This window comes from Phaenicophaeus curvirostris, chromosome 1 (assembly GCF_032191515.1).
Source record: "Phaenicophaeus curvirostris isolate KB17595 chromosome 1, BPBGC_Pcur_1.0, whole genome shotgun sequence".
In the NCBI taxonomy this organism is placed as follows: domain Eukaryota; kingdom Metazoa; phylum Chordata; class Aves; order Cuculiformes; family Cuculidae; genus Phaenicophaeus; species Phaenicophaeus curvirostris.
This window is the reverse complement of record NC_091392.1, coordinates 157877581-157886447: the sequence shown is the minus strand read 5'-3', so window position 1 is coordinate 157886447 and position 8867 is coordinate 157877581.

Below are 8867 nucleotides of genomic sequence, written 5' to 3'. Positions count from 1 at the left end.
GAAGAATTTCTTCACAACAAGAGTGGTGAGGCACTGACACAAGTTGCCCAGGGAGGTTGTGGCTGCCCCATTCCTGGAGGTGTTCAAGGCCAGGTTGGATGGGACCTTGTGTAGCCTGGTCTGGTGGGAGGTGTCCCTGCCCATGGCAGGGGGGTTGGAACTGGGTTACCTTTAAGATCCCTTCCAACCGAAACCATTCTATGTTTCTATGAAGAAAAGCAGAGGTGCACAATTCAGACTGAAAAAAAAGCTTTCACCACCCAATGAAAGGCTTGAGTCCTAGCTGGATGTGGGATATCTATACTTTTGCTGTTATCTTATTTTCTTAGATAAGGCTACATGCTTTGAAGGTACCTGTTTCCCTGTAGCAGAAAGGAATACATAAAGGCTGTGAATCAGGAACTCTTTTTTCTGCCCTACTTCCTTACCACCTGCCCTTAATACTTGCACTAACACTCCTATTTGTCTACCCCAAATACCTGCTGGGAGTGCCCTCGCTTGGCAGGCAGGAATCTCCCAGCCACAGAGACAGGTTGCACAAGGTCTGACAGTAACCCAGCACCAAAACCAGGATTACTATCTGTTCCGCGTGTGTTGCACGCTGTATGCTCTCTGTATTTATTGACTGTGGCACATGGTACAAAGGTTAAGGCTGAAGGCTGGACCCGCACAGGTATTTCGAGGCCAGAAGGGGTGGTCACATCTCTAAGTCCAAAATCAAGAGTTTTTTACATTTCCTTGTACCTGTCAGGTATCCATAGAGACCTGCACTGCCAGAACTCAAGTTCCCTGTTAAATCCAGGCTCTGCACAAAACATCATCCCTCGGGATTCCCTGAGAGAAAAACTGTGCAGGAGAAAAGCAGCAAAGGTGTTTTCATGATGGATATAAAGAGTAAATGGACAAGGGGTAAATCCCAGCTCAGTGAGGACACCCCTTGCTCCTCGCAGTGGATTGTGTCTACTTTTGACAGATGTCTGTATGGGGCTTCTTTTTTTTTTTGCAGAAGTGACTTCACAATGTATTGTGTACCACTAGCTCATTAGGTTTCTGTCTACTTCATTAGCTTTGCATGTTGCCACCGGCACCGCTAATGAGCCAAAGATTTTTTGGTATCAGTCTGGGACAGCTCCCACTAAATAAAGCTTGCTTAGTTACTTTATTCATGTACATGTTTCCACTGTAGTTCCCGCTCTCCTGCTTCTCACTCCACCCACACGTTCTTTGTGTACAAGTAGAGAAGCAAAGTCCGTTTTGGGCCACAGAAGACATACTTTTCATTCTTCTGGGGAAAAATACCTGCCAAATGCTGCTGAGCCGGACTGGTAGAAAATTTCTCTTTCTCTGCACATCCCTGCTCTGGTTTAGCAAACTTCTGAAACAGCAAGTCCATGTGTTTTGGGGCCAAAGTTGATCTTTGCATGAAAATTCAGTGAGCATCTCAAACACCAAACCTAGTGTCACTTATGGAACTGCACAGCGCTTGGCAGCTGTATTGCTTCACGCCTCTTCTCAGAGACCCCTGGTAACCCTCCATCCCTGTGGTCCCCATCTCCTCCAGACCATGCCATCAATTATTGGCACTGCTAGCAAACCGTGTCTTCAAGAAACAGAAAAAGACACGGTGTTGTGAGAAAGGTCACAGCAAAAAAAATCGTTTTTCTTTGTTATCTGAACCTTCACAGTTTTAGTGGGATGCCTTAGTAACCCTAGAAACTGCAGCTCCTCTGTGGAAGGCTTTCATACATGCCAGTTGATTCACTAATTGTTTTTTTCCCTCCGATTCCCTGTCCAGAAGTTGGAGATAAACTTTTCTCATAAGGATGTATTATCTTGGGAGGAGTAGTTACTCGCAAGTGACCAGCATTGGTGTTTGACTACTACCATTGTGAGAGCCAAAAAAAACAAGGTTATAGAGTGAAATCCATTAGTCTTTGTCTATAAGGGAATTAACGCACCACCTAAATCAGTTATCAGCGTCCCACACAATAGTGGCTGTCCCACAATGAGCTGCACACACCTGCAATTTCTTTAGGCTTATTATCATTTTTACAATCTAAAATACTGAGTCAAAAACATCTGTTAAAATTTATAAAATACACATAGACTAACCAAATTGCAGCTTGTATTTATTTGCTTTAATGTACTTCAATCTTAAATCAGGTCGTCTGCCCTTAAACAATTAATTGTTGTTATCAAATATTCTGTATTCTAGATTCACCTCACCAGCTTCTCTGAAATGACCGTGTTCTTCCTACCTAAAAGACACAAGGAAACCACCTTACTGACTTCCCTACAACCTTTACCCAAGTGATATTTTGTGGCATTTAACTAATGACAGAGTAAGATACCTATCAATTAAGATTTCCACCCATTCAGCCAAGCAGTTGATGCTCAGATGTGGTCTTAGAATAATGTGTGCTGTTAACCTGCACCGTTTTCAAGTCACACACTGTGTTGTGCTGAGGGGCATGGTTTAGTGATCGATAGGAATGGTTGGACTCGATGATCCGGTGGGTCTTTTCCAACCTGGTGATTCTATGATTCTAATCATCAGCTGTGGTCTGTACTTAGTTATTCAAAGTTATGTTGCCTGAGTGTTCTAGTACATCTTGAAAATGCACTCCTGTGAGTTCAGAGCTCTGCAGAAGAAAGAAGAATTCCATCTCCATCCTTGTTTGCTGAACAATTAACAGCCCTGCTGTGATCTGAGCTCTCCTAGAAACCGAGCCTCATTAGGGCACTCAGATCCTCTGAGAACAAATTCCATCCCTTTAACTGGTATAACCACGAAACAGCCCTGCAAAGGTCAACCTCATGTCATTAACTTACCAAAAGAAAGCAGAAGACACTCCACTTCAGATGTAGCTGTGAAGCAATTGTGTGGACCTTTATCCTTTTCCATGGGGCAAATGAAAACCAAATTTGAACTCATCAGGGTAAATTCTTTACTAGCAGGGTGATCCAACTAGCCCGTTTATCTCAAACCGATGAGAAAAAAAAGTGGGTTTTACTAATTTCTGCTTCCCACTTGCATGTTTCTTTCTAGGAAGAAACATCAAAGACCTAGTCTCTATTTCTACCAAATGCATGGGGCTAAGTAAGATGTGCTTGGGAAAAAAACTGAAATTCCTGTTCACCACTGTGTCTATAAGAGAGGGAAGAGACCAGACATTCAGGCAAGAAGTCACATCTTTCATTTCACTCTCTGGCAGCTCAAAATCTCAATTATTTCTGCACGTGCATGAGCTATCAGTGATTTCAGCATTCTTCACTGTGTTACAGACTGCTTGTTTTGCTGGAGTAACCACAACAGAGAAATGCAATGCTCCTCTGCTGTGCAGCCATAGAATCATAGAATAACCAGGTTGGAAAAGACCCACCGGATCATCGAGTCCAACCATTCCTATCAATCACTAAACCATGCCCCTTAGCACCTCTTCCACCCATCCCTTAAACACCTCCAGGGAAGGTGACTCAACCACCTCCCTGGGTAGCCTGTTCCAGTGCCCAATGACCCTTTCCGTGAAAAATTTTTTCCTAATATCCAGCCTAAATCTCCCCTGGCGGAGCTTGAGGCCATTCTCTCTTGTCCTGTCCCCCGTCACTTGGAAAAAGAGACCAGCACCCATATGGCAAACACCATAGATCACAGAGCAGTGATGTGTGACAAGCATCAGCTGTGATAGTGGAGCTTATACAGCAAGATTTGTGTTTCTTACAGGAGTATTTGCTATAGATATAGTTTCAGCTGCCAACTCATTCTTCACCTTAAGAATTTACCCCCATATAGACACAGCTCAACAAATCTGGGTTCAGCTGTAGCTCTGCATCACAGGTCAGAGCAGCCTTTTTTAGTACCTGAAGTGATGACTATAAATATTCCACATTGCAATATAATGTAAGGCTCATTTGATTTGTACCTAAGAAGAAATCAACCCATTCAGCAGCCAGGTAATTATTAAGTGCACGCTGTAGGACATGTTATTGGACTGATTGCGTAAACCACGATCCAATGTAACACAACATCAACAAGCTTCAAAGAAGGATTTTAGTCTTTCAGAAATTCCTTTTTTTTTTGAATGTCTACTAATATTTTTCTGTTTCTGCATTATAAGGACATTCAAGTCTTCATATAGCACAGCTGCCCTAATCCACTCTTCCAGTTGACCTCACAGTCCTGTGATTCTCATGCTAAACTTCTTACCCACTCGTTCCGCAGATATAGTTGAGTAAGGTGCAGGAATGAAGCGTACATCAGGTTCTATTGATCAGCTTTCCCTGTAGTCTGGTGGTACTTGTGGCATGTGGGATGACTGATGATCCTGGAGGTCTTTTCCAACCTAGTGATTCTGCGATTCTGTGATTCTGTGATTCTGTGACTGCCTGCTACAAACAGACCAAAGAGATGAACAAACCTGGCTACAGAAATATAGACTTCACAGAATGGGTTGGGTTGGGAGGGACCTTTAGAAATCATCAAGTCCAAGCTCCCCTGCCATGGGCAGGGACATCTTTCACTAGACAAAGTTGCTCAAAGCATCATCGAACCTGGCCTCAAATGATGGGGCATCCACAACTTCTTTGAGCAACTTCTTGGAAGCATCGGTTCATGGGAGCTGCAGGTCAGTCATCACTAGAAGCTAAGTGCCAGCTGGCAAACTTGTGTTTTCTCTTGCATTTGGCATCAGCAGTCAGGAAAAGCTTTGTCTCCATGGGTGTGAAGGAGGGAAGGAGGCAGAAAGCCACCCTCCGTACAGCAGGTAGTCTGTTTATTTGCTTGGTGAGTTTTCCATCATGCTTTTGGAATCAAAGGGGCAACATCAATGACCTGGATGAGGGGATTGAATGCACCCTAAGTAAATTTGAGGATGACACTCAGCTAAGTGGAAGTGTTGATCTAATGGAGGGTAGGAAGGCTCTGCAAACATATCTGAACAGGCTGAACCACTGGGCTGAGACCAATGGCATGAGGTTTAACAAGGCCAAATGCTGAGTTCTGCTACAGACTAGGAGAAGTCTGTCTAGAAAGCTGCCTGGAGGAGAGGGACCTGGGGGTGTTGGTTGACAGTGACTGAACATGAGCCAGCAGTGTGCCCAGGTGGCCAAGAAGGCCAAAGGCATCTTGGCTTGTATCAGAAACGGCGTGACCAGCAGGTCCAGGGAGGTTATCCTCCCTCGGTACTCGGCACTGGTGAGACCGCTCCTTGAATCCTGTGTTCAGTTCTGGGCCCCTCACCACAAGAAGGATGTTGAGGCTCTGGAACGAGTCCAGAGAAGAGCAACAAAGCTGGTGAGGGGGCCGGAGAACAGGCCTTATGAGGAACAGCTGAGAGAGCTGGGGCTGTTTAGCCTGGAGAAGAGGAGGCTGAGGGGAGACCTCATTGCTCTCTATAACTACCTGAAGGGAGGTTGTGGAGAGGAGGGAGCTGGCCTCTTCTCCCAAGTGACGGGGGACAGGAATGGCCTCAAGCTGCGCCAGAGGGATTCAGGGTGGACATGAGGAAAAAATTTTTCATGGAAAGGGTCACTGGGCTCTGGAACAGGCTCCCAGCGCCCCCCCCTCCGCGATAAGACCCCCCCGCCCGCTGCCCCGTCCCGCCCGGCGCCGCCCCGCCCCGCCGCCCTTAAAGCCCGGGCCGCCCTCGGCATCCTCCTCCGCTCCCTCCCCGGGCAGGGCCGGCGCCGCCGACATGGGTAGGTGTTGGGGAGCGGGCCGGGGGAGCCCCCGGGGCGGCGGGGGGAGCGCTGGGAGGATGCAGGCGCCGCTCTCGGAGGATGCTCCGGCTCGGCCGGGCGGGCGGGGAGCGGCTCCTCCCGGGACCCCGGGACCGGCCCCGCTGCTCCGGGTGGGTCTGGGGACACCGCTCCTGCACCGGCCCCCGGCCCCTGGCGGGGGGAACCCGCCTTGAAACCCTAGTGAGAGCCAAGCGGCGTCGCCTTCGACTCTCGGAGTTCTTTGGGCTGGACCCGCAGCTGGGGAGGTTTATCCTGAACTTCTAAGGCAGGCGGAGTGTGAAATCCCAGCACGAGTTAAATGCGGTGTTTCTTACAGCTGTTAAACAGTGATTTTTCACGGGAGTGTTTACCTAGGGTTGACCTAATCGCTGTTTTTTAAAAACACATGGAAACACAGCTGGAGGAGAAGGGCAGAGCCCATTTAGCTCGTTAATCCTGAAGATTCCTCCCTGTCTGAACCAGAATACTGAGTAGCAAAGGCACAAATGATGCTTTTCCATCCAGATGATGCTTTTTGCCCTTGGCTGCACCCTTGGTCCCACAGTGTCCGAGCGTGTCTGTGTGCCTCTCCTCGCAAGCGGTTCCTCACCTGGGGAAGCCTTGTCCTGTTTAGGAGAGGAGCCTGAGGTGCCCCACGTGTGAGAGTACGACTGCAGCTTGGGCCGGCAACTCTGCTCACGGGAAGGGTCATTGGACACTAGAACAGGCTGCCCAGAGGTGGTTGAGTCGCCTTCCCTGGAGGTGTTTAAGGAACGGATGGATGAGGTGCTGAGGGACAGGGTTTAGTGTTTGATAGGAATGGTTGGACTCAATGATCCACGGGATCCTTTCCAGCCTAGCGATTCTATGATTCTATGGAGACAGAGAATCATACTGATGAGCAGGCAGAGGTTGGCAGTGCTGCTGCCTGCAGGGACGCCAGGGTCCCAATGGCTTGGAAGGCCAGCTGGCAAAAAGGTGATCACTCTAGGGAGAGAGAGAGAAACCCAACGCACCCCTGTCTGCTTGTGTAGCATCAGGTTTGCTGTGTTACAGGTTTGCTTTGATGCCTTCTGCGTCAGCATCTTTCTGGAAGTGTGAAGCAGGGGCTCCTGGAGTCACTTGTCCTGATGGCAGCAGCATCGTTGTGTAGGAGATGCTGCTCCAGGGAGCAGAGGCAGCAGGCATGGCTGTGCCACTGAGTCCAGTGACAGGAAAGCAGGCACACTCCGGAGGCAGGAAAATCCTAGGTGAACATGTGGTTGTGTACCGATTTAGCCTGGCTGTAGACATGGCTTATTTCAAGCAGGTAAAAGTTGCTGTGATGGCTGATGGAGCAAGGCAACGTGCTCCCATCTTGGCCATGGACCATGACCTGCCAGAGCTGCAGCATCCTGCAGCATCTCTGTAACTGCTGGTGGGAGGTGCTGGGGAAGGGGTCAGAGCTGTAAGCCTGCCCCCAGCCTTGTCTGCAAGTGTGGAAAGGAGAAGTGCGACTCGCCTATTAAGATTCTGTGCTCAAGCCAACAACTGGGTGCCTTCTGCCCTTATACTGTTTAAAAAATCTTTTAATAACTTAAGGGAATAAGAATGTACCCCCACTGATGGTTGGAAATGGTGATCGTGTATGGACAGATGAGGAGAAAGCTGAGGTACTTAACAACTTTTTTTGCCTCAATAACTCTTCTCCTCCCCCATCCTGGGTCATGGGACAGCAAGATGGTGACAAGGGGGTAAACCCCCTCCCACAGTAGAGGAGGATCAGGTTCATGACCACCTGAAGAACCTGAACATTTATAAGTCTAGGATGGAGAAGTGGGTCTCTGAGAACCTCATGAAGTTCAACAAGGCCAGGTGCAAGGTCCTGCATCTGGGTAGGGGCAAACACTGTTTTCAGTACACTATGGGGAATAATGTGATTGAGAACTGCTCTGCAGAGGAGGACTTGGCAGTGCTGGTCAATGAGAAGCTTGACATGACCTGGCAGTGTGCACTCACAGCCCAGAAGACCACCCGTACCCTGGGCCGCATTAAAAGAAGCATGGCCAGCAGGTCAAAGGAAGTGATTCTGCCCCTCTGTTCCTCTCTTGTGAGACCTCATCTGGAGTATTGCATCCAGTTCTGGAATCATCAACCTAAGAAGGATAGGGACCTGTTGGAATGGGTCCAGAGGAGGGCTACAAAGATGATCCAAGGGCTGGAGCACCTTCCCTATGAGGGCAGGCTGAGAGAGTTGGGCTTGTTCAGCCTGGAGAAGAGAAGGCTCTGAGGAGACCTTATAGCAACCTTCCAGTATCTGAAAGGAGCCTACAAGAAAGCTGGAGAGGGACTATTCATAAGGGATTGTGGTGATGGGGCAAGGGAGAACAGGTATAAGCTGAAGAGGGGCAGATTTAGAATAGACATTAGGAAGATTTTCCTCACCATGAGAGTCATGAGACACTGGAACAGGTTGCCAAAGGAGATTGTGGATGCCCCATCTCTGGAGGTGTTCAAGGCCAGGTTGGATGGGGCCCTGGGTAACCTGGTGTAGTGGAATATCCCTGCCCATGGCAGGAGAGGTTGGAACTAGATGATCTTTAAGGTCCTTCCAACTCTAACTATTCTATGATTCTATGCCTACAAAGTGTGTAACTGCTTAGAGGTGTGTTTTGAAAAACACCAAGCTCTTCAGTGTTTTGTGAAGAAAATGAGCAGTTCTGCATGTTCTTCTTGGTGGGGAGACAACGAGAGGATTGTCCAAAAGAGGAACAAGATTGTCCAAAGAGGAATGTTCTGCTGGCGAAACCCAGCTTTACCACCAAAGTTGATGCAAAATGCCAGGTGCTCTGTGCTTTTGAAAGTCTAGCCCTGAAGCAGCCTGACAATGGAGTTCCTTGGATGATTTAGGTGCCTCTGTTGAAATGCTGGTTTTAATGCCATCAGGGGTTTCCTGACTGTTGCTGTAAGAGGAGAGTAGAAGGCTAAAGTCAAAATGGTTGAGAAATATTTGTCTCTTAATCACTGAAGTTAGTCAATGTTGATTGGGGAAAAAATGCCTCTCCAATATTTTCTGGGTAGGATTTCTTGCAGAGGTGATGCTTTTACCCTCTGGAAAGGAAGAAACCCCAGCCAACTGCAAGTTCCTTGGTAAGTTTTTCTCAAGGCTT